Below are 22,635 nucleotides of genomic sequence, written 5' to 3' on the forward strand. Positions count from 1 at the left end.
GACTCGACGGCACATAACAACAACAACAACTATAATTTACCATAATAAGTAACTGAAAAGGTGCACAAGGAGTAACTGAAAAGACCATAGTTTGGATCACGTACACCTTCTTATTGTTATGTGTCCTTGAGTGGATACTGATTCAGAGCTGATCCTCAAGACAGTTTCAGAGACATTCAATAGCATTGGAGGAGATTGTTTATCTGGTGAATTCGAACCACATGACTTTGTGTTGGTAGAGCATCTTCTTACCACTAGGCCACCAGAGCTCTGTTGTTGTTATGTGCCACTGAATATGACCTATAACAACCCTATGAACAATGGTTATGAACACTATCCTATCTTGCCCCATCTTCACAGTCTTTAACACACTCAAGTCCATTGCCATAGTCAGTGCTGAGAGAGTGTCAAGGGTCCTCCTCTCCTTCACTGTCCCTCCACCTTCACAAGTATGATGTCCCTCTCCTAGGAAAACAGCCTCTCCTAGCAACATGCCTGGAGTATGCAAGATAAGTTAAAACTTAAAATGGAGTTTCTTTATCTATATTTTTTATCTTTTTTCTTTGTTTATTATTTATTTACGGAAGTTTACAGAAAAGTTGGGATTTCATTCATTCATTGTTGCACATTTTCCTACCTACCCCCAGTTCACTTTAAAAAAACATTCATTGTTGCATCATTTCCTTTCTTCTCCTCACTCCTCCTCCAGTCCACTTTGCTATGCACCTCTTACTCTATTTCCCCCCACTAGTTTATTTAAAAAACTCGAATACAAGTTCGAACAAATTCTTTCCATTTCACTCACTCTCCCACCCATCAAATTGTACAACCCAATGATTAATCCCTCCTCCCCCTGAACATCCACATCCCTCTGCTTCCATCCTATACCATCCCTCCCGGATACTTATTCTACAATAAAGGTTTTATACAATATTTATCCTTGTGGGACTGAGTTAGTTCACTCAGCATAATGCTCTCCAGGCCCTCCCAAGTTAGGTAATAGTTTACAAAGTTATTGCTCCTGCATAGTATTCCAGTGTGTGAATGTACCATAATTCTTAATACATTCCTTTGTGATTGGAAATTTGGGCTGTTTCCATGTTCTTGCAATGGTGAATAACACTGCTATGAACATTGGTGTACAAATCTGTTTGTGCCTCAGTTCTCATTTTCTCAGGGTATATTCTAAGTAGTGAAATAGCTGGGTCATATGGAATTTCAGCTTTATGAGGAAGTGCCAAATTTTACAATCCAACCATTTATTACTTGGTGCCCTGTTAAACTTTGCTGGAGTGAAATGGTACTTTATTGTGGTTTTGATTTGCATCTCTTATTGCCAGTGATTTGGAGCATTTATTCATGTGTCTGTTTGCCATTCAAATATCTTCCTCTATGAAAATTCTTTTCCTGTCTTTTGTCCATTAAGTAATTGGGTTATCAGTCTTTTTCTTGTGGAGGCCCAGGAGCATTCTGTAAACTTTTGTTATAAGACTCTTGTCTGAGATGGTATTATCAAATGTTTGTTCCCAGTCTGTATGTTTTCTTTTCACCCTATTGGAAAAAATTTTGATGTGCACAGGAACTTAGTCTTTAGAAGGTCCCATACATCAATTTTATCCTCTTTGGATTGTACATTGCTGGTTGTATTTGGCAGACTCTTTATACCTTGGACTAGCGCTTCTAAGTTTAATCCCAGTTTGTCTCTTATAATTGTTATGGTTTGGGGCTTTACTCCCAGGTCTCTGATCCACCTTGAGTTGATTTTTGTGTATGGTGTGAGATGTGGATCCTATTTCAGCTTTCTGCAGGTGGAAGTCCAGTTTTGCCAGCACCATTTGTTGAAGAAATTGTCATTTCCCCATTTGAGAGCTTTGATTTCCTTGTCGAATATCAGTTGATCATAGATAGCTGGATCCATTTCTGGGTTCTCAACTCTGTTCCATTGGTTTATGTGCCTGTTATTGTACCAGTAGTGTGCTGTTTTGGTAGTAGGTTTTGAGGTCAGGAGTGTTATGCCTCCAACCTCATTTTTTGTTTCTCAGAAGTGTTTTGCTTTTGGGGTCTCTTTTCTCTCAAAATAAATTTGGTAAGTTCCCTTTCAAACTCTTTGAAAAATGAATATGGTATCTGGATTGGGATTGCATTGAACATGTAGATTGCTTTTGGTAGGACTGCCATTTTCACTACATTGAATCTTCCTAATCATGAACAGGGCACATTTTCCCATTTCTTTAGTTCTTTTATTGTATCTTTCAGAAATGCTCTGTAGTTTTCTTTGTATAGGTCTTTTTTATCTCTAGTTAGGTTCACTCCCAAGTATTTCAATTTGTGGTTGGCTATTGCAATTGACATTGTTTTCTATTTTTCCTTCTCTGAGTTCTCTTTGTTACTGTGGGGGAATCCTACTAATTTTTGGATATTGATCTTATATCCTGCCACTCTACTAAACTGGTCTATTAACTCTAACAGGTCTTTTTGTTGAGTCTTTGGGTTTTTCTGTGTACATATCATATCATCTGCATGTAGTGACAGTTTAACCATTTCTTTGCCAATCTGGATGCCTTTTGCTTCCTTCCCTTGTCATATTGTCTTAACAAGCACTTCCAATACAATAATGAAAAGAAGTGGTGACAGTGGGCATCCTTTCCTGATGCCTGTTTGTTTGACCTAAATTTTTAATATATTAAAGTAGGGAAAGCACCAAATTCCTTCACTTATGCAGAACTTTCAGAGAGCTAAAGCTCTCTGAAACATAGAGCCACCATGTTCTGTTGAAAGAGCTGAACAACAGTGTGATATTCTGGCATAATTATTCTTATTTTAAATTAAAAATCACATTTTAATTACTTGATGCATGTTGTTGTTGTTATGTGCCATCTTGATGAATGTCTTGATTTTCATACAAATGCAAGAATAGCATCCAGGATTTCTGATACCTATAAATATTACTACTGTACTTAACAGGATATAGATCACAGCATCTAAAATGTTGTTGTTGTTATGTGGCGTCGAGTCACTTGCGACTCACAGCGACCCTATGCACAATAGCCCTAAACTCTGCTCTGTCCCGTGCCAATCGCACTGTTTCTGACACTCCCATCCCGATTATCCCAGTCACTGAATTAATCCACCTCATAGACAGTCTTCCTGCGCTGTCCCTCCACCCTCCCCAGCATGTTGTCCTTCTCCAAGGACCAGTCTCTTCTTACAACATGTCCAAAGTATGTTAGACGGAGACTCAGAATTCTTGCCTCGAAAGAGCCACCCGGTTTAACCCTTTCCAGGATGAATCTGTTTGTTTTCCTAGCAGTCCATGGTACTCTCAATACTCTTCTCCAGCTCCACAGCTCAAAAGCATCAATTCTCCTTCTGTCCTCCTTGGTCATTGTCCAACTCTCTGATGCATAACAAGGGATTGCGAAGACCGTGGCCTATATCAGATGCACCTTAGTCTCCAGAGAGACACCGTTGTTCTTCAGTACTTTGGAGAGGTCCCTAACCGCAGACTTCCCCATGGCAATGCGCCTTTTAATTTCCTGGCTACTGGTTCCAAGAGTGTTGACTGTGGAGCCAAGCAAACTAAAGCTGTGTACAATCTCAATCTCTTCACCATCCATCCTGATTGATGCTGCCAATTGGTCCAGTGGTGAGAATCTTTGTCTTTTTGACATTGAGCCTCAATCCATATTGGAGGCTATAGTCCTTGACCCTCTGCAGCAGGTGCTTCAGGTCCTCTTCAGTTTCAGCAAGCAGGGTTGTGTCATCTGTGTAACACAGATTGTTGATAAATCGTCCACCAATCTTGACCCCACATTTCTCCTCATAGAGCCCAGCCTCCTGGATGATCTGTTCGGCATACAGGTTGAAAAGGTATAGAGATAGGATGCATCCCTGGCGTACGCCCTTACCAATTTTGAAGCATGCAGTGTTCCTTTGCTCTGTTCTGATGACTGCCTCCTGGTCCAAGTATAGGTTTCACATTAGCACCATCAAGCGTTCTGGGATTCCCAATCTTCTCAGAGTCAGCCACAGTTTGTTATGATCCACACAGTCAAATGCCTTTGCATAGTTGATGAAACACAGATAGACATTCCTCTGGCATTCTCTGCTTTCAGCTAAGATCCATTTAACATCAGCTATAATATCCCTAGTACCACAACCCCTTCTAAACCCAGCCTGGACTTCTGGTAGTTCTCTGTTGATGTGCTGTTCCAATCATTTTTGGATAATCTTCAGTTAAATCTTGCTTGCATGTGAAATCAGTGAGATTGTTCTATAGTTTCCACACTCTCTTGGGTCCCCTTTCTCTGGGATAGGAACAAATATAGATCTCCTCCAGTCAGTTGGCCAAGTGGTTGTTCTCCAGATTTCTTGACACAACTTGCCTGTCTTAATTCTGAACCATGCAGTGTTTCCTTGCTCTGTTCTGATTGATTACTGCTTCCTGGTCCAAGTACTGGTTTAAATGAGCACAATTAAGTGTTCTGGGATTCCCATTCTTCTCAAGGTTAGCCACAGTTTATTGTGATCCACACAGTCAAATGTCTTTACATAGTCAATGAAACACAGACATTCTTCTGTTACTCTTGCTCTGGGATAAGAGCCAACTAAAATTGGCAATGATGTCCCTATTGCCACAGCCTCTTCTAAGCCTAGCTTTCTTTCACTTCTGGTAGTTCTCTGCTGATGTACTATTCCAGTTGTTTTTGGATAATCTTCAGCAGAACCTTGCCTGTGTGTGATAGTAGTGGTATGGCTTGATAATTTTCACACTCTCTTTTTGGGCACCTTCTTTTGAGAATGGGAATACATATGGATCTCTTCCAGTCAGTTTGTCAGTTAGTTGTCCTTCAGATTTCTTGGCATAACCTAGTGAGCATATTTGCAGAAATATGTCAATTGACATGCAATCAAGTCCTAGGGCCTTGGTTTCTGCCGGTTCCTTCAGAGCAGCTTGAACTTCCTTTTTCACCATCATTACCTCTTTTTTTTTCCTTGTTGTTTACTTTATTTCTTTTTATACTAGTTTATTTACAAAATTTCAATACATTGATTTCAAGAACAGATTCTTTCAATTTTCCTCACACCCCCAACCCATCAAAATTGTACAGCTCCATAATTAATCCCCTTCTCCCCCTGCACATCTTCATCTCTCTGCTTCTACCCTCCCCCAACCCTCTTAGATCCTTATACTCATTCTATAATAATGATTTTATACAATAATTGTCCTTGTGGGACTGAGTTTGTTCACGTAGCATAATCCTCTCCAGTCTCTCCCAAGTTAGGTTGTAATCATATGTTGTTTCATGAAAACCTTCTGTGTCAGCCAATTCTTTTTGGTATAGTGACTCATTATACTTCTTCCATCTTCTTTTGTTCCTGGGTCATTCAGCATCCTGCCCACAGCATCCTTAAGTATTTTAAGGCTTACACCTGTTCTTCAGTTCCTTCAGTTTAAGAAATGGAGTTGGTTTTCCACCTCTTATCAAGTTTATATCCTGTAGTTTGCCTCCAGCCTGAAATCCCAGTCATGGCCTTTTATTAGCATAATAATAGGAACTTCTGACCTGGTATTAAGCAATGAGAAAGAAAATTCTAACTGTTTTAAATTTTAAGTGAGTTGCTGTTGGGTTTGCTCTGACTTTCTTATTTCATCTCCTTTCTTACGATATACTGAATGAAAGTATTTTCCCTTGAAAGGATTCAGATCTGGAAGCCTGAATTCAGCTAATGTAAGCATTAAAAAACCTAAAACACACACCCTCAATGAGAAGCTTATGCAATTCCAGGTTATTGTTAATGCACTTAACAATCTAACTCTTTTAAGAGATTTCAAGAATCATGCTATTACTCCTGTATAACCTTTTTGTTATTGTTGTTGTGTGCCTTTAGGTAGGAAGTGACCCGTAGCTGACTCTCCAGTGGGTTTTCAGAGGCAGTTAATCACATGGAGATTTACTCATCCTTCTTCCTTGGAGTTTCTAGTAGAGTCAAACTTCGTACCTTTGAATTCGTAGTTTCTTACCATTAGGCCACCAGTGCTCTCTCCTTAGAGACAGGCATCTTGAATGAACATATTCCCATCTGTTCCCCACCCCATAAAATTAAATAAATTTCTTTATATGAAAAAGCTAATACGATGGAATATTCCATTGTGAGTTGTTGTTGTTAGGTGCCAACGAATCAACTATAACTCATTGTGACACATCTGTCTTCACCATCTCTCACATACTTGAACTCATTGCTCTAGTAACTATTTCACTCCATCTTGCTAAAGATCTCCTTCTCTCTCTCTGACAATACACCTTCCCCAGCATGATATCTTCTTCCAGAGAATGGCCTCTCCTGACAGTATGCCTGTGGTATGTGAGGTAGTCTCATCTTCCTGGGCTCTTAAGAGCACCTTAGTTGCACTTAGAGAAAGCTGTCTTTACAGCCACATGCAAGTGTTGCTGAATCATGCGTACTTGTGTTACTGAATGCAAGGGTTTTTTCCATAGTCAATTGCCAATAAAACAGATTGCAATATTCAAAGCACTTTATTGCAGATCTGAAACAGTGAGAATTATCTCTAAACCTGCTTTCCCTTCTAATAGCTGTTGTTGTTAAGTGCTGTCGAGTCATAGACGACTCATAGCAACCCTATGAATGAAAGTCCTCAACACTCGTGTGACTTTCATCCTTTCTTCAGGTTCATAGGGTTTCTGGAGGCAAGCTATTACAGAAGTGGATACCACTCCTGCTTCCAACTTGTTTTAATTGGGAGTTCCACCAAATACTGTACACCATGGTAACCATTATTACATTTGACAGATCCGTGTCACAGTGTTCAGCTTCACAGCAACCACAAGTTACCTCTGTATGGCAAGTGGACACAGCAGGGCTATAGGATCTAGAAGAATGTCTGAACAAATTAAGACTAGAGTTAGATATTAATCTACTTAACATGTTACTTTTGTTAAAGTTATGGGATTTTTACATTCAACAAGAACAGCTTACATATCGTTACTAGTAAGTAGACAACCAACCTATACTTGGACCAAGAGGCAGTAGTCAGAATAGAGCAGGGTAACACTGCATGGTTCAAAATTGGGAAGGGTGTACGCCAGGGATGCATCCTGTCTCCATACCTTTTCAACATGTTATGCAGAGCAGATTATCCGAGAGGCTAGGCTTTATGAGGACATGCGTGGCGTTAGGATTGGTGGATGATCTATTAACAATCTGTGTTATGCAGATGACACAACCCTGCTTGCTGAAACTGAGGAGGACCTCATGCACTTGCTGCGAAGGGTCAAGGACTGCAGCCTTCAGTATGGACTGAGGCTCAATGTCAAGAAGACAAAGATTCTCACCACTGGACCAATTGGCAGCGTTCAGGATGGATGGTGAAGAGACTGAGATTGTTCACAGCTTCAGTTTGCTCGGCTCCACAGTCAACACTCTTGGCACCAGCAGTCAGGAAATCAAAAAGTGTATTGCGATGGGAAAGTCTGCTGTTAGGGACCTCTCTAAAGTACTCAGGAGCAACAGTGTCTCTCTGGAGACTAAGGTGCGCCTGATACAGGCCATGGTATTTGCAATCGCTTGTTAAGCATCAGAGAGTTGGACAATGACTAGGGAGGACAGAAGGAGAGTGGGTGCTTTTGAGCTGTGGTGCTGGAGAAGAGTACTGAATGTACCCTGGACTGCCAGGAAAACAAACAGATTCATCTTGGAGAGGATTAAACCAAGCTCCTCCTTGGAGGCAAGGATTCTGGGGCTTCGTCTGACATACTTTGGACATGTTGCCAGGAGGGATGGGTCCTTGGAGAGGGACATCATGCTTGGGAGGGTGGAGGGACAGCGCAGGAGGGGAAGACCTTCTATGAGATGGATTGATTCGGTGACTGGGGTCATCGGGATGGGTGTGTCAGAGGCAGTGCACTTGGCGCAGGATAGAGCAGGGTTTAGGGCTGTTGTGCATAGGGTCACTATGAGTCGAAAACGACTTGACGGCACATAACAACAACAACAACATCAAATAGTTAACAGTTGACTAAGAAAAAGCGTTTCAAATGTTGTTCCTTGGAGACAAGGATTCTGAAGCTTCATCTGACATACTTTGGGCATGTTGCAAGGAAGGACTAGTCCTTGGGAAGGACGTCATGCTTGGGAGATTGGAGGGAAAGTGCAGGAGAGGAACACCCTCGATAAGATGGATTGTTTCCGTGACTAGTAAAATGTGGATACGTGTGTCAGAGACAATAAGATCGGCACAGGATAGAGCAGGGTTTAGGGCTGTTGTACATAGGGTAACTACAAGTCGCAGGTTACTCAATAGCACATAACAACAAGAACAATGCTATTCCAGGAAAGATGCATCTTCCTTCCTGGTAAACAGGCAGCTTAAAGCACTTTACATGACTAAAGAAAGGCACGGGGAACCCCAAAATTCAAGGACAAGGTGATCAGTTTTGCAGCCTAACTTATAGGCCCTGCTGTGCTGACTCACTCGCAGGCAACAACCTCTCTTGCTGACAACCACCACAGCCAATCAGCATGCTCCACAACTGCTTCCTCTGCCAAGAGACTACCTACTTAACAGCATCACCTCTAGTAGCGGCAACTGCAGCCAATCCGCAAGCTATATGACTACTTCCTCTGCCAGAGGATAGCCCCTTCCTCCCCAAGTCTTTTGTAATGCCACATCTTCACTCCACATGTGAACTTCTCTGACCTGTCCTGCCACCCTGTCTCTCTTTCTCTCTTTCCCTCCAGACTGGGGCAGAGAATCTTGCTCAAGAGCCACAATGAAAACTTTGCCTACTTTCAGTTTCTGTGACTGTTTTACCTAACAGTAACTATTTTATAACTACTAAATGATAAGTTTAAATAATCTTAAATTTCTTAATAGCACTCCATAACTTGTGGCCACCATGCTCATCTGTTCATGCTCCCATCAGACCCAGAGACGTGTCACTCTCTGTGGAATATGATATTTTTCTGTCCATTAGCAATTAGCTAGTGTTACTTCAATCCTCCACCTCTTCCTTTACAAAATGATTTTGTTGTTGTTGTTGTTGTTATCTGCTGTTGAGTTGCCTATGACTTATAGTGACCCTATGTACAATAGCCATACTGTTTCTGATACACCCACCCTTATTACCCTAGTCACTGAATAAATCCATCTCATCAAGGGTCTTCCTCTATTGCGCTGTCCCTCCCTCCCAAGCATGACATCTCTCTCCAAGGACTGGTCCCTTCTTGCAACATGTCCAAAGCATGTCAGACAAAGCTTCAGAATCATTGCCTCCAAGGAGCATCCTAATTTCACTCTCTCCAGGATGAACTTATTTGTTCTCCTAATAGTCCATGGTATATCCAATACTCTTCTCCAATACCACAGCTCAAAGACATCAATTCTCCTTCTATCATCCCTAGTCATTGTCCAGCTCTCTGATGCATAGCAAGTGATTGCAAAGACCATCACCTGTATGGGACAAACCTTAGTCTCCAAACTGACATCATTGTTCTTCAGTATTTTGGAGAGGTCCCTGATAGCGGACTTTCCCAGTGCAGTATGTCTTCTAATTTCCTGGCTGCTGATGCCAAAAGTCTTGATTGTGGAGGCAAGCAAATGAAAGCTGTTAATAATCTCAATCTCTTCATCATCTATCTTGATGCTCCAATTGGCCCAGTGGTGAGAATCTTTGTTTTCTTGATATTGAGCTTAAAGCCCATCCTGAAGGCGCAGTCCTTGACCTTCTGCAGCAAGGGTTTCAGGTCCTTCTCAGTTTCAGCAAGCAGGGTTTTGTCATCTGCATAACACAGACTGTTGATGAGTCTTCTTCCAATCCTGATGCCACATTTCTCCTTATAGAACCCAGCCTCCCAGAAAATCTGTTCTGCATATAGATTGAAAAAATATGGAGATAGGACATATCCCTGACATATATTCTTCCCAATTTTGAACCATACAGTGTTCCCTTGCTCTCTTCTGATGATGTCTCCTGGTCCAAGTATAGTTTTCATATAAGAACAAACAAATGTTCTGGGATTCCCATTCTTCTCAGAGTTAGCCACAGTTTGTTGTAGTCCACACAATCAAATTCCTTACTTTGTAAAATATATTAACCAATAAAATAAAAAGCCTGCCTTCCTTTTTCGTGATTCTTAATTACGAGGAGGAAGAACCCAAATTTAAGAAGTGCACTGGAGAAATTTTCTTGGCAATCGCACTTAAGAGGCAGCCTGGCAACAATGATGCTTCAGAAGATTCGAGCCTCCAAGATTCACGTCCACCAGATGAGGCCCTAAACATTGTGCAGCATAATAATTCCTGTTGTTTCCCTCTGAATGTCTCACCTACATTCTCTGCAATGGAGAGGAAATGACAAGTGCTTTATGACTTTAAAAAAATATGATCTCAGTAATAGATAACAGATCAATAGCACAGACATCTTTATATTAATGTATTGATAATATTTTATTAGTATTTTCCCTTAGCCAATCTGATCAGTCATAAATTCTTTCTGGTAGATAGTGCTGGTCACAGGAATTTTCAGATAATTAAGAATTAGCTACTTTCCTCACAAATGAAACAAAGGAATTGGCCCTGAAGAGAAGTGGGCACTGAAATCCTTTCTTCACCTTCAAATGAAGCAATGGATACAACTTCTGTATCCATCAATGCAACCAGAATTAATACAAACACCAGGCTTGCAGAGAGTGTTTCTCATGGAATTCTACCTAATGGCAAGTCTATGTTCCTGGATTTGGAGGAAGTACTCTAGAAAAGAAGATTAGGCTCATTTCAGTCAGATCTAAAGGGGACAGAGAACTTAACTTCAAACAAAATAATCCAACTCGTCCTTTGAACTGTGCAAGAAGATTATACTAAAAATAAATAAACAAATAACCCAAACAGCCAATTAAATAACTTTTACATGACTGAGACCAATTGCATGTGTGCATGTATTTCCTCCCATCATAAAACAAAGGAGCAAACAGCAAACTTTAAACTACTTTGAAAGAGGGTTTGAAAAATAAGTTGTCTCAAGTTACCTCTAGGCAGGTTCTGGCAGAAAGAGATAAGAGTCCTTCAAATCTTCAGATCTGAATGCTACTGGGTAAATGCCCATTTTATTCATTGTCCTATTTAAACAGCTAACTGAGGATCACAGTGGCTGATTTCATTTATACCAAGAAAAGAAAAAGGGTAATAATGCTGAATGTTGGATGGGGAAGGGAAAGGGATGCAGGGACATCATAAATTAACTTGGATTTAAATTGACTCCAGGTGTATCAGAGTAGAGCTACACTTGGCTAGATTTTCAGCAGCTCATTTTCCAGTAGTAGTATTTCATTAAACTTCTCTTCCAGAGTGCCTCTGGTGTTCTCTTGTTGTTATTATGTGCTATTGAGCTGAGTACCAACCAAAGTGACCCTGTAAACAACAGATATGATCTCTGTCCTGTGCCATCTTGATAATCTCTGACATACCTGTGTCCTTTGCTGCAGTCACCATGTCAAACCAGCTGGTTGAGATCTTTCTCTCTTTTACTGACCTTTCCAAACATGATGTCTCTCTCTAAGCCCTCTTCTAGCAACATGCCCAAAGTATGGAGATGATGCTTTGTCATCTTTGCCTTCAAGGAGTACTTTGACTGTACTTTCTGCAAAACATATTTGTTCTTTTGGCAGTCCATGGTATACTCAGTACACTTCTCTAGAATCACAACTCAAAGGCATCAATTCTTCTTCTATCATCTTTATTCATTGTTCAGTTCTCAGATTCACAGCAGGTAACTGAAAAGAACATAGCCTGTATCAAGCATGCCTTAGTCATGTTTACTCTTAAGTATTTTGGAAGTGCCCTGACAGTAGATTTTCTCAATGTAATATGTTTCCTGATCTCCTGACTGCTGGTGCCAAGTGTTTATTGTTAGACGCAAACCTACACTCTCAGTACTCATAAAAAGAGGTGGCCAGATAAAACCAGCCGCCAGGACTGCCACTTGCATACTGAGTTTGACATAAGTTCAAATTGCCATTTTAGAAAATACCTCCACATTTTTCTTCTTGCATGAGCTTGCATGTGTGTGTGTGTGTGTGTACTGTCGAATCGGATCCGACTGGTACAGGAGGAGATTGTCCCTCCTTCTCCAGTAGAGTATTTGGTGGATTTGAACCAAGCACCTTCAGGATTGCAGTGCAGCTTCTTGTCACTAAGCCACCAGAGCTCCCTCTCTCTCCATCACTTTAGGAAAGTGTCCTGATCATTCATAAATGACTTCAATATTTTAAAAAAGCAGCAGCTTCATCTTACTTTTAAAACTGATATTTTTATTCATTAGGATTTTCAAGAGGTCCTTGACAGCAGATTCCCCAATGTAAAATATCTTTCAATTTCTTGACTGCTGCTACCATGGGTATTGATTGTGGATCAAAATTAAATGGAATCATTGACAACTTCAATCTTTTCTCCATCTATCATGATATTGTTGCCTATTGATCTAGTGGTAAAGACTGTTGTTTTCTTGATGTTGAGATATCATCTATATTTGATAGGATGGTATAAACAAATGCAAGATTATTCAAACATACTTTATTATTCTAAGATTGACATCATGTGCCTCCAGCCTGCAAAACTTGAACAACATCTAATTGACATTTATTTGGTCCCCAGACCCTGTTGTAACTTCTCCACAGTCATGTAGAATACCTTAAGCTGCCTGTTTACCAGGAGAAGAAATGTCTTTCATTTAATTAGCATTTGTCTTTTCTTAGTCATTTGTAAACTGTACCTCAAGTTGTGTGTTAATTAGAAACTGTATGTGAGAATCCTAAGGTTAAACTTTTCTCAGTCATAACCTTAAATTGCCTGTTTTTTTTTTGAAGTGAAACACATCTTTCCTGGATTAGCATTTATTTTTTGAAATAGTATTTTCCTTAGTCATATGCAAACTGTCTGTTTGCTACTAATAATATGTGAACTGTTCTCTTTGAATTTAAAAATTCTGTATCTTTGAACAAGCAATAATAATATGTTAAACAAATTAACGCCTTAATTGAGTATAACCACTTGATTGTGCTTATGCAAAATCTATACTCAGAACACAAGGCAGTTATCAGAACAAAGCAAGGAAACAATGGATAGTTAAAAATCAGGAAAGGTGGAAGCCAGGGATGCATTCTATCTAACTATTCGTTTTCAATCTGGATGCCAAACAGATCCTCTGGAAGGCTGGGCTCTATAAGAAGAAATGTAGCATCAGGATAGGAGGAAGACTCATTAACAACCTCCATTATGCACATGGAAAAACTTTGCTTTCTGAAACTGAGAAGGACTTGAGGCATTTGCTGCAGAAGGTCAAGGACTACAGGCTTCAGGATGGATTTTAAGCTCAACATCAAGAAAACAAAGATTCTCACCACTGGGCCAATTGGCAGCATAGTGATAGATGGTGAAGAGATTGAGATTATAAATAGCTTCAGCTTGTTTAGCTCCACAATCAACACTCTTGGTACCAGAAGTCAGGAAATTAAAAAAAATGAATTTTACTGGGAAAATCTACTGTCAGGGACCTCTCCAAAGTACTGCAGAGCAATGATGTCAGTCTGAAGATTAAGGTGTGCCTGATCCAGGTCATGGTCTTCACAATTACTTGCCATGCATCAGAGAGCTGGACAATGACTAAGGATGATAGAAGAATTGATGTCTTTGAGTTGTGGTGCTGGAGAAGAGTACTGAATATGCATACCATGGACTCCTAAGAGAACAAATAGGTCTTTGGAAAGGGTGAAACCAGGCTGCTTTTGGAAGCAAGGATTTTGAAGCTCTGTCTGCCATACTTTTGACATATTGTGAGGAGAGACTAGTCCTTGGAGAGGGACATCATGCTTAAATGGTGGGACAGAGCAAGAGAGGAAGACCTTGGATGAGATGGCTTGACTCAGTGACTGGGGTAATGGGAGTAGGTTTGTCAGAGACAATGAAATTGGCTCAGAACAGAGCAGGGTTCAGAGCTGTTGTACATATAGTGTCGCTATGAGTCAGAGTTTACTCAACAACACATAACAAGAAGAAAAGAAGTATAAAAACTAATGATCAGGGGAGCTCTGGTGGCCTAGTGGTAAGGAGCTGCAACTACAATCCCAGAGGGGCACGGTTCGAATCCACCAGATGCTCTGCTGGGGAAGGAGGGACAATCTCCTCCTGTACCAGTAAGATCTGATTTGATGGTACACTCACACAAAAATAATAAAATAAATTTTAAAAAATCAATTAAAAAAAACAAAAACAAAAAAAACTAATGATCACCCTTAAATGGGGAGGCTATTTTTGAGAGGATTCTCTCTGCTCTTCCAGATCTGCAATGAAGTGCTTTGGATATTCCAATTGTCTGTCTTATTGGCAAATAACTACAGAAAGAACCCCTTGTGTTCAATAACATATTGATGATGGCTGTATTCCTTAATTTTCTTCAGTAAGTGCTTCAATTGTTCTGCATTTTGCATAATATAGGCTATTCATGGTTTGATTATTTATGATATTTATTTTATTATGCTAAGATTAATCTTTGTATCCACCACATCTAGGATGTAAATGTCAAATAAGTTTTTTCAATCAATATGAATATAGCTTTTTGTTTATATGTATTTATAAGTGATTTGTAATTTAAAATAAGAATAACTATGCCAGAATGTCACACTGTTGTTCACCTCTTTCAACAGAACACGACGGCTCTATGTCCAGTTAGAGGAGCTTTGGATTCCTGGAAGTTCTGCACAAGTGAAAGACTGGTGCTTTTCCCACTTTCGTATATTAAAATTATACATCAAGAAACTTTATTTTATGTCCCTTTTAACTTATCTCTCAGAAACTGATCCATAAAATGAATTCCAAAGGTTTTGGAGAGTAAACTAGATAGTTGGATTAGGTCCAGTTGAGTTAACTATGATTCATAGCAAATGTGTGTAAACAGATCTGCACCTTGCCGTTTCCTGCTCCATCTTCACCACCTCTAACATGCTGGAGCCCATTGGTAACTGATTTTGTCAATGCAACTTGTTAGTAGTCTTCAAGTCTTTTTCTGAGCCTCTATCTTTCCCAGCATCATGTCTTTTTCTAAGGACTGGCCCCTTCTGACAACATGCCCAAAGTACGTGAGACCACGTTTCACCATTTTTGCTTCTAAGGAGCACTCTGGATGCCCCTCCTTCAAGACAAACTTATTGATTCTTTTGACAGTTCATGGGATAGGCAATCCTCTTATTTCAATAACATAATTCAAAAACATCAATCATTTTTCTGTCATCATTATTCTCTGCCTTAGGTTTTGGATGAATAGGAACAATTGAAAATACCATGGCTTGGAACAGATGCATCTCACTTTTTAAACTGACAACCTTGCTCTTTACAACTTCGGAGGTGTCTTTGACAGTAGAATTTCCAAATGTAACACATCATCTGCTGCTACTATGAGTGTTGATTGTTGATCCAGATAAAATGAAATTGTTGACAGATGGTGCTTATATTTTTTTCTTCTCAATGTTGAGATGTAATGCATATTGCAGGCTGATTTACCTTTGGTATAGCATGTGTAAAGAACCACATAACCAGGGATCCTTGGGTCAAACTAAATAATCCAGCCTTTAGTTTTGCATAAAATCATAACAGTCAGTGGGAACAATCCTGAGCAGTGTATTATTTCCTCCCTGTAGGAAAACGTGATGTTATAACTCAGTGTGAGGACCTAAAGATATTCATGACTCAAACATACTTTATACTATTTGTATAAAGAATCTAGACAACATAAGAGCTGCCATTTTATTCTGTTTTGATTAATGATGTGTACTGTGGAATCAGAACCGACCCTCCAGCCTGGTTTTCAGAGCCAGTTAATTGCACAGGAGGAGATTGCCCATCCTTCTCCCACAGAGCAGCTGGTTACCGCAAACTGAGTGCCTTTGGGATTGCAGCTCAGCTTTTTGCCACTAGCCAACCAGACTCCTTTTATTTTGTTGTTGTTTGTAGCTTTTGTTGCTATTTCTTCAACTATTATTTTTAATATCTATTTGAAATATTTTACAAATACAGACTCCATATTGTAGGTTTCACTAGCTATTTTACAGAATATCAAATTGAGTTTCAAACGTGTTTTAGAAGTCTCCCACAGCTACACTGCAAGTAAGTGCAGAATCGGGATGAAGAACCTTTCTTGCATGGAAGCAGTAAACCTCAGCTTTACTACGATACAACATGAAATTTCAAAGTAGAATCCTAAAACTGATTTCTGAGCATCGAATATCAAAGGTTTCCACTCTTTTAGAACAGTGACAGCCAGTTATATTCCTCTAATGTGATAATAAAAGTATGTTGATTTCAGTGAGGGAAACTTTTATAAACTGTTTAACAAGTATAATATTCAGAATGAAAATGCCATAATGGTAATATAGGTATTTACAAATATTGAAATTTTTTTTTCTTTATGAATTTTCCCTCCACTCCCTTCTACATATTCTACTCCATTACTTGTGTTATGCCCTTATGGTATGTTTATGGTTTTTTTCTCAGCCAAGAAAACACAAGCTGTTTTTGTTGTTAGGTGCCATTTGAATCAAGTACACCTCACAGCGACCCCATGAACAACAGATCTGAAACCTGCTCCATCCTCACTATTTCCAGGATATTGCTGACACTAGATGTCAATCCATCTTGTTGAGAGTCTTTCACTGACCCTCCACCTTTCCAAACATGATGTCCTTTTCCAAGGAATAGCCTCTCTTAGACACATGTCCAAAGTATGTAAGACAAAGCTTTGACATCTTTACCACCAAAGAGCATTCTGGCTGCACTTTCTCCAAGACATATCTATTCTTTTGACAGTCCCAGGGATCTTCAGCACTCTTCTCCAGCACCACAATTCTAAGGCCTCAATTCTTCATCTGTTAGACTTATTTATTGTTCGGTTCTCTGATGCATAGCAAGTGACTGAAAAAAGCATGGCCTGAATCAGGTGCACCATAACCCACAAACTGACATCATTACTCTTCTATCATTTGGAGAGGTCTCCTGCTGTAGATTTTCCTGGTGCAATAATATGTCTCCTGATCTCCTGACTTTTAGTACCAAAAGTATTGAATATGGATCCAAGTAAGAAAAAGAAAAGATAGCTTCAATCATCTCTCCATCTATTGTGTTGTCTATTGGTCCAGTTGTGAGAACAAGAGATGCATACATTTTGTGTGTCCAAGGATGCCCTGGATGCACTACCAAGTTGTGCTAAAAAATCTAGAGGACAACTGACTAGAAAGAATCTATATTTGTTACCATTCCAAAGAAAGATGACCCGACAGAGTGCGGAAATTATCAAACAATATCTCACCCAGCTATTCCACTACTTAGAATATACCCTGGGAAAATGAGAACTGAGGCACAAACGTTAACTTGCACACCAATGTTGATAGCAGCATTATTCACCATCCCAAGAACACAGAAATAGGCCAGATATTCTACCACAAATGAATAGATTGAGAAATTATGGTACATTCACACAACGAAATACTACGCAGCATGAAAGAGCAATGATTTTGTAAATTATTACCTAGCTTGTGAGGGACTGGATATCATTATGCTGAGTGAACAAACTTAGTCCTACAAGGACAAATATTGTATTAAAAACCAATATTGTTTAATAAGTATAAATATCCAAGGGTGGGGAGGGTGGGGGTAGAGGGATGAAGATGTGTAGAGGCATGGGGAGAGAGGCATTAATCCTGGGGTGGTAGAATGGATGGGTAGCGGGGTGAAGGAAATTGGAAGAATCTGTTCTGGAAAACAATGTTTCAAATTTTGTAAATAAACTAGTAAAATTATTATCATCATCATCATCACATGCAAGATTCTGCTGAAAAACTGTCCAAAAACACATCAGCAGAGAACGGCAGGCTGGGTTTCAAAGAGGCCATGGTACTAAGGATATTGAAGCTAATGTTAGGTGGATTTTGACAGAAAGCAGAGAGTACCAGAAGAATGTTTATCTGTGTTTCAATGACTATGCAAAGACATTTGACTGTGTGAATCACAATAAGCTGTGGCTAATTCTGAGAAGACTTGGAATCCCATAATATTTGATTGTGCTTATGTGAAAATTATTCTTAGACCAGAAGGCAGTTAACAGAACAGAGCAAGGAAACACTGCATAGTTCAAAACTGAAAAGGGTGTATGCCAGGGATGTATTCTGTCTCCATTCCTTTTCAATCTATATGCAGAACAGATTATCTGGGAGGCTGAGCTCTATGAGGAGGAGTGTGCATCAAGACCGGAGAAAAACTTATCAACAACCTGCCTTATGCAGATGACACAACCCTGCTTGCTAAAACTGAGGAGGTCCTGAAACACTTGCTGTAGAAAGTCAACACTTGCTGTAGAAGGTCAAGGACTGCAGTCTTCATTATTGAAGTGTAACATCAAGAAAACAAAGAATCTTACTGGTGGGCTGATTGGCAGCATCATGATAGATGGTGCAGAGATTGAGAGTGCTGACAGCTTCAGTTTGCTTGGCTCCACAGTCAACACTTTTGGTACCAGCAGCCAGGAAATCAAAAGACAAATTGCATCAGGAAATTCTGCTATCAGGAACATCTCCAGAGTACTGAAGAGCAACAGTGTCATTCTGGAGACAAAGGTGTGCCTGATCCAGGCCATAGTCCTCACAATTACTTGCAATGTATCAGAAAGCAGGGCAATGACTAGGGACAATAGAAAGAGAACTGATGCCTTTGAGCTGTGGTCCTGCAGATGAGTGTTGACTATATCATGGACTGCTAGGAGAACAAACAGGTTTGTCCTAGAGAGGGTTAAGCCAGGCTGTTTCTTGAAGGCAAAGATTCTGAGGCTTTGTCTCACTTATTTTGGGCATGTTTCAAGGAAGGACCAGTCCTTGGAGAGGAATATCATGCTTGGAATGTTGGAGGGACAGCACAAGAGAGGAAGGCCTCGGATGAGATGGATTGATTCAGTGACTTGGGTAATGAGGGTAGGTATGTCAGAGACAATAAAGTTGGCACAGGATAGAGCAGGTTTCACAGCTATTGTACATAGGGTTGCTATGAGAGGCAAGTGACTCAAAAGCGCAGTTGGCGGCTCTCGTGCGGCCTGCTCTTAGACCCTGCCCTCGCCTCTTTGGTACTTGGAACCCTTTTCATCAAGATGCCTGAGGAAGTGCACCATGGAGAGGAGGAGGTGGAGACCTTTGCCTTTCAGGCAGAGATTGCCCAACTTATGTCTCTTATCATCAATACCTTCTATTTCAACAAGGAAATTTTCCTTAGAGAGTTGATCTCTAATGCTTCTGATGCATTGGACAAGATTTGCTATGAGAGCCTGACAGACCCTTCCAAGTTGGACAGTGGGAAAGAGCTGAAAATTGACATCATCCCTAACCCCCAGGAACGTACTTTGACTCTTGTGGACACAGGCATTGGCATGACCAAGGCTGATATCATAAATAACTTGGGAACAATTGCCTAGTCTGGTACCAAAGCCTTTATGGAGGCTCTGCAGGCTGGTGCAGACATCTCCATGACTGGTCAGTTTGGTGTTGGCTTTTATTCTGCCTATCTGGTGGCAGAGAAAGTGGTAGTGATCACAAAACACAATGATGATGAGCAGTATGCCTGGGAGTCTTCAGCTGGGGGTTCCTTCACAGTTCGTGCTGACCATGGTGAGCCCATTGGTCGGGGTACTAAAGTCATTTTGCACCTTAAAGAAGACCAGACAGAATACTTAGAAGAGAGACGAGTCAAAGAAGTAGTGAAGAAGCTACCCCATCACCCTCTATCTGGAGAAAGAACAAGAGAAGGAAATCAGTGATGATGAGGCAGAAGAGAAAGGTGAGAAAGAGGAAGAGAAGGATGACGAAGAGAATCCCAAGATAGAAGGTGTGGGTTCAGATGAGGAGGATGACACTGGTAAAGACAAGAAAAAGAAAACAAAAAAAAAATTAAGGAGAAGTACATTGATAGGGAAGAATTGAACAAGACTAAGGCCATTTGGACCAGAAATCCTGATGACATCACACAGGAGGAATATGGAGAGTTCTACAAGAGTCTCACTAATGACTGGGAAGACCACTTGGCAGTCAAGCACTTCTTCTCAGTAGAGGGCCAGCTGGAATTCAGGGCATTGCTCTTTATCCCTCGCCGGGCTCCCTTTGATCTCTTTGAGAACAAGAAAAAGAAGAATAACATTAAACTTTATGTTCGTCGTGTGTTCATCATGGACAGTTGTGATGAGTTGATACCAGAGTATCTGAACTTCATCCATGGTGTGGTTGACTCAGAGGATCTGCCTCTCAACATTTCTCGTGAAATGCTGCAACAGAGCAAAATCTTGAAGGTCATCCGCAAAAACATTGTCAAGAAGGGCCTTGAGCTCTTCTCTGAGTTGGCAGAAGACAAGGAGAACTATAAGAAATTCTGTGAGGCATTCTCTAAAAACCTGAAGCTTGGGATACATGAAGATTCTACTAACCGGCATTGCCTTTCTGACCTACTTCGCTATCACACTTCCCAGTCTGGAGATGAGATAACCTCTCTCTCAGAATATGTGTCCCGCAATGAAGGAGACCCAGAAGTCCATTTATTACATCACTGGTGAGAGCAAAGAGCAGGTGGCCAACTCCGCTTTTGTGGAACGAGTGCACAAGCGGGGCTTTGAGGTTGTGTATTGTGAGTTTTGTTTATTTTGTTCTGAAATTAAAGTATGCAAAATAAAGAAGATGACATTTTATTAAAAAAAAGTATTTAACAACAACAACAAACTTTTTTGAATTTACATATGGAAGGCATGAAACTCCTACCAAAGAGTTGGCCCCAAGTTGCCTTACTCTTTCTTGTCCATGGAATTTGTTCAAGCAGGAAGAAATTCTACTGACTGGTTAGCTGCTGTCTTATGAACCCCAGCTCACATCTTTCTCCAACATGTACAATGGAAGAAAATGCTACCAGTCAGTCCTGCACCATCCCCATGCCAGTCATGGCCTCCAACTGCTGTTGATTGACAGGCTTTTATTGGTTGGTTTTCAGAAAAAGACCTCTAGGATTTTCCCTTATTCTGTCTTAATTCAGAAGCCTCATTGAGCTTTGTTCTGCATCTGAGCAATATACAAGAGTTCATTGATAGGCAAATTGTAGCTAGGCAAGGAGATGCCTTGCTACTGCTGTTGTTGTTATGTGTCCTTGAATCAAGTACATAGGGATCCTATGCACAATAGCTCTGAACCCTGCTTTATATTGAGTCAACTACTCCGATTATCCCAGTTATTGTGTGTCAGTCTTTCTCATCCAGGGTCTTCCTTTCCTCCACTGTCTCTCTACCCTTCCAACCATGATATCCTTCTCCAAAAATGGGTCCCTCCTGGCTACATGCCCAAAGTCTAAGACACATTTCTCAAAATCCTTGCCTCCAAGGATCAGCTTTGCTTCACCCTCTCCAATACAGCCCTATTTGTTCTTTTGGCAGTCCATGGTATGTCCAAGACTCTTCTCCAGCACCACAACTCAAAAACATCAATTCTTCTTCTGTCATCCTTAGTCATTGTCCAGCTCTCTGGTGCATACCAAGTAATTGCAAAGACCATGGTCTGAATCAAACATACCAGAGTCACCCTCATGGAAGGTAAGAATTGGACCAGAGAACCCTCTCAAATCTAGGTAGATCCCAAGGATAATGCTGTATCTCTCACAACTAACATGACTCAAAACTTACACATAACCATATAACTTCCTTTCAAAAGTTGAGTCTAGGATTAAAATATTCTTAAATTCTATTGGACAGCAATAACACTTGTGAATTGCTTTATAAATGAGCCTTGATCAGCTTTGACATCCTCTCCACCCTTCCCCCACAGTACACTAGACTATGCCTAATTAACTTCTCTTCCTAAGTCATTAGAATGCATTTTCTGAAGTCTTTCCCCTCCCTCGCCCCTCACTAGTGATTTTTATCATAATTGCTGATTTTCTTTTCTTCATTATTGTGTGATGAGTCCCTGAATCTTGTTTTGGTTACATATCTATGTAGCTGGGTGGCTTTGCATTTTCTGTGTCTACCTAATTGCATGTCTTTTCCCTTCCCAGCCTTTAGGGAGAATCTGTAGTGGGAGATCCAAGCTATGTTGTGTTTGTTATGTGTCATTGAGTCACCTGTGACTCCCAGTGACCCTATGTATAATGGCTCTGAATCCTGCCCTATCTTGAACCAGTCTCACTGACTATGACACACCTATCCCCATAACTGCAGTTCTTGTTCATTTATCTTATCCAGGGTCATCCTTTCCTGCAGTATCCCTCCACCCTTCCAAGTATGATGTCCTTCTCTAAGGATGGGTCCCAAAGTATGTGAGATAGAGTTTCAAAATCCTTGCCTCCAAGTAAAAACTTAGTTTCATCTTCTCCAATACAGCCCTATATGTTCTCTTGGCAGTTCATGGTATGATTAATACTCTTCTCCAGCACCACAACTCAAAGGCATTAATTCTTCTGCCATCCTTAGTCATTGTCTGGCTGTCTGATGCGTAGCAAGTAATTGCAAAGACCATGATCTGGAGCAAGCGCAACTTAGCTCCTAGACTAACACCATTACT

The 22,635-nt window shown here is 40.4% G+C and overlaps 1 pseudogene; it reads left to right on the forward strand.

Annotated features, from left to right (window-relative positions):
* The first annotated feature begins 19,199 nt into the window (after positions 1 to 19,199).
* On the forward strand, positions 19,200 to 22,149 carry LOC102857460 (annotated as a pseudogene).
* The last annotated feature ends 486 nt before the right edge of the window (positions 22,150 to 22,635 follow it).

Source organism: Elephantulus edwardii, unplaced genomic scaffold (genome assembly GCF_000299155.1).
Source record: "Elephantulus edwardii isolate Elephantulus edwardi_28Jun2011 unplaced genomic scaffold, EleEdw1.0 scaffold00166, whole genome shotgun sequence".
Classification (NCBI taxonomy): domain Eukaryota; kingdom Metazoa; phylum Chordata; class Mammalia; order Macroscelidea; family Macroscelididae; genus Elephantulus; species Elephantulus edwardii.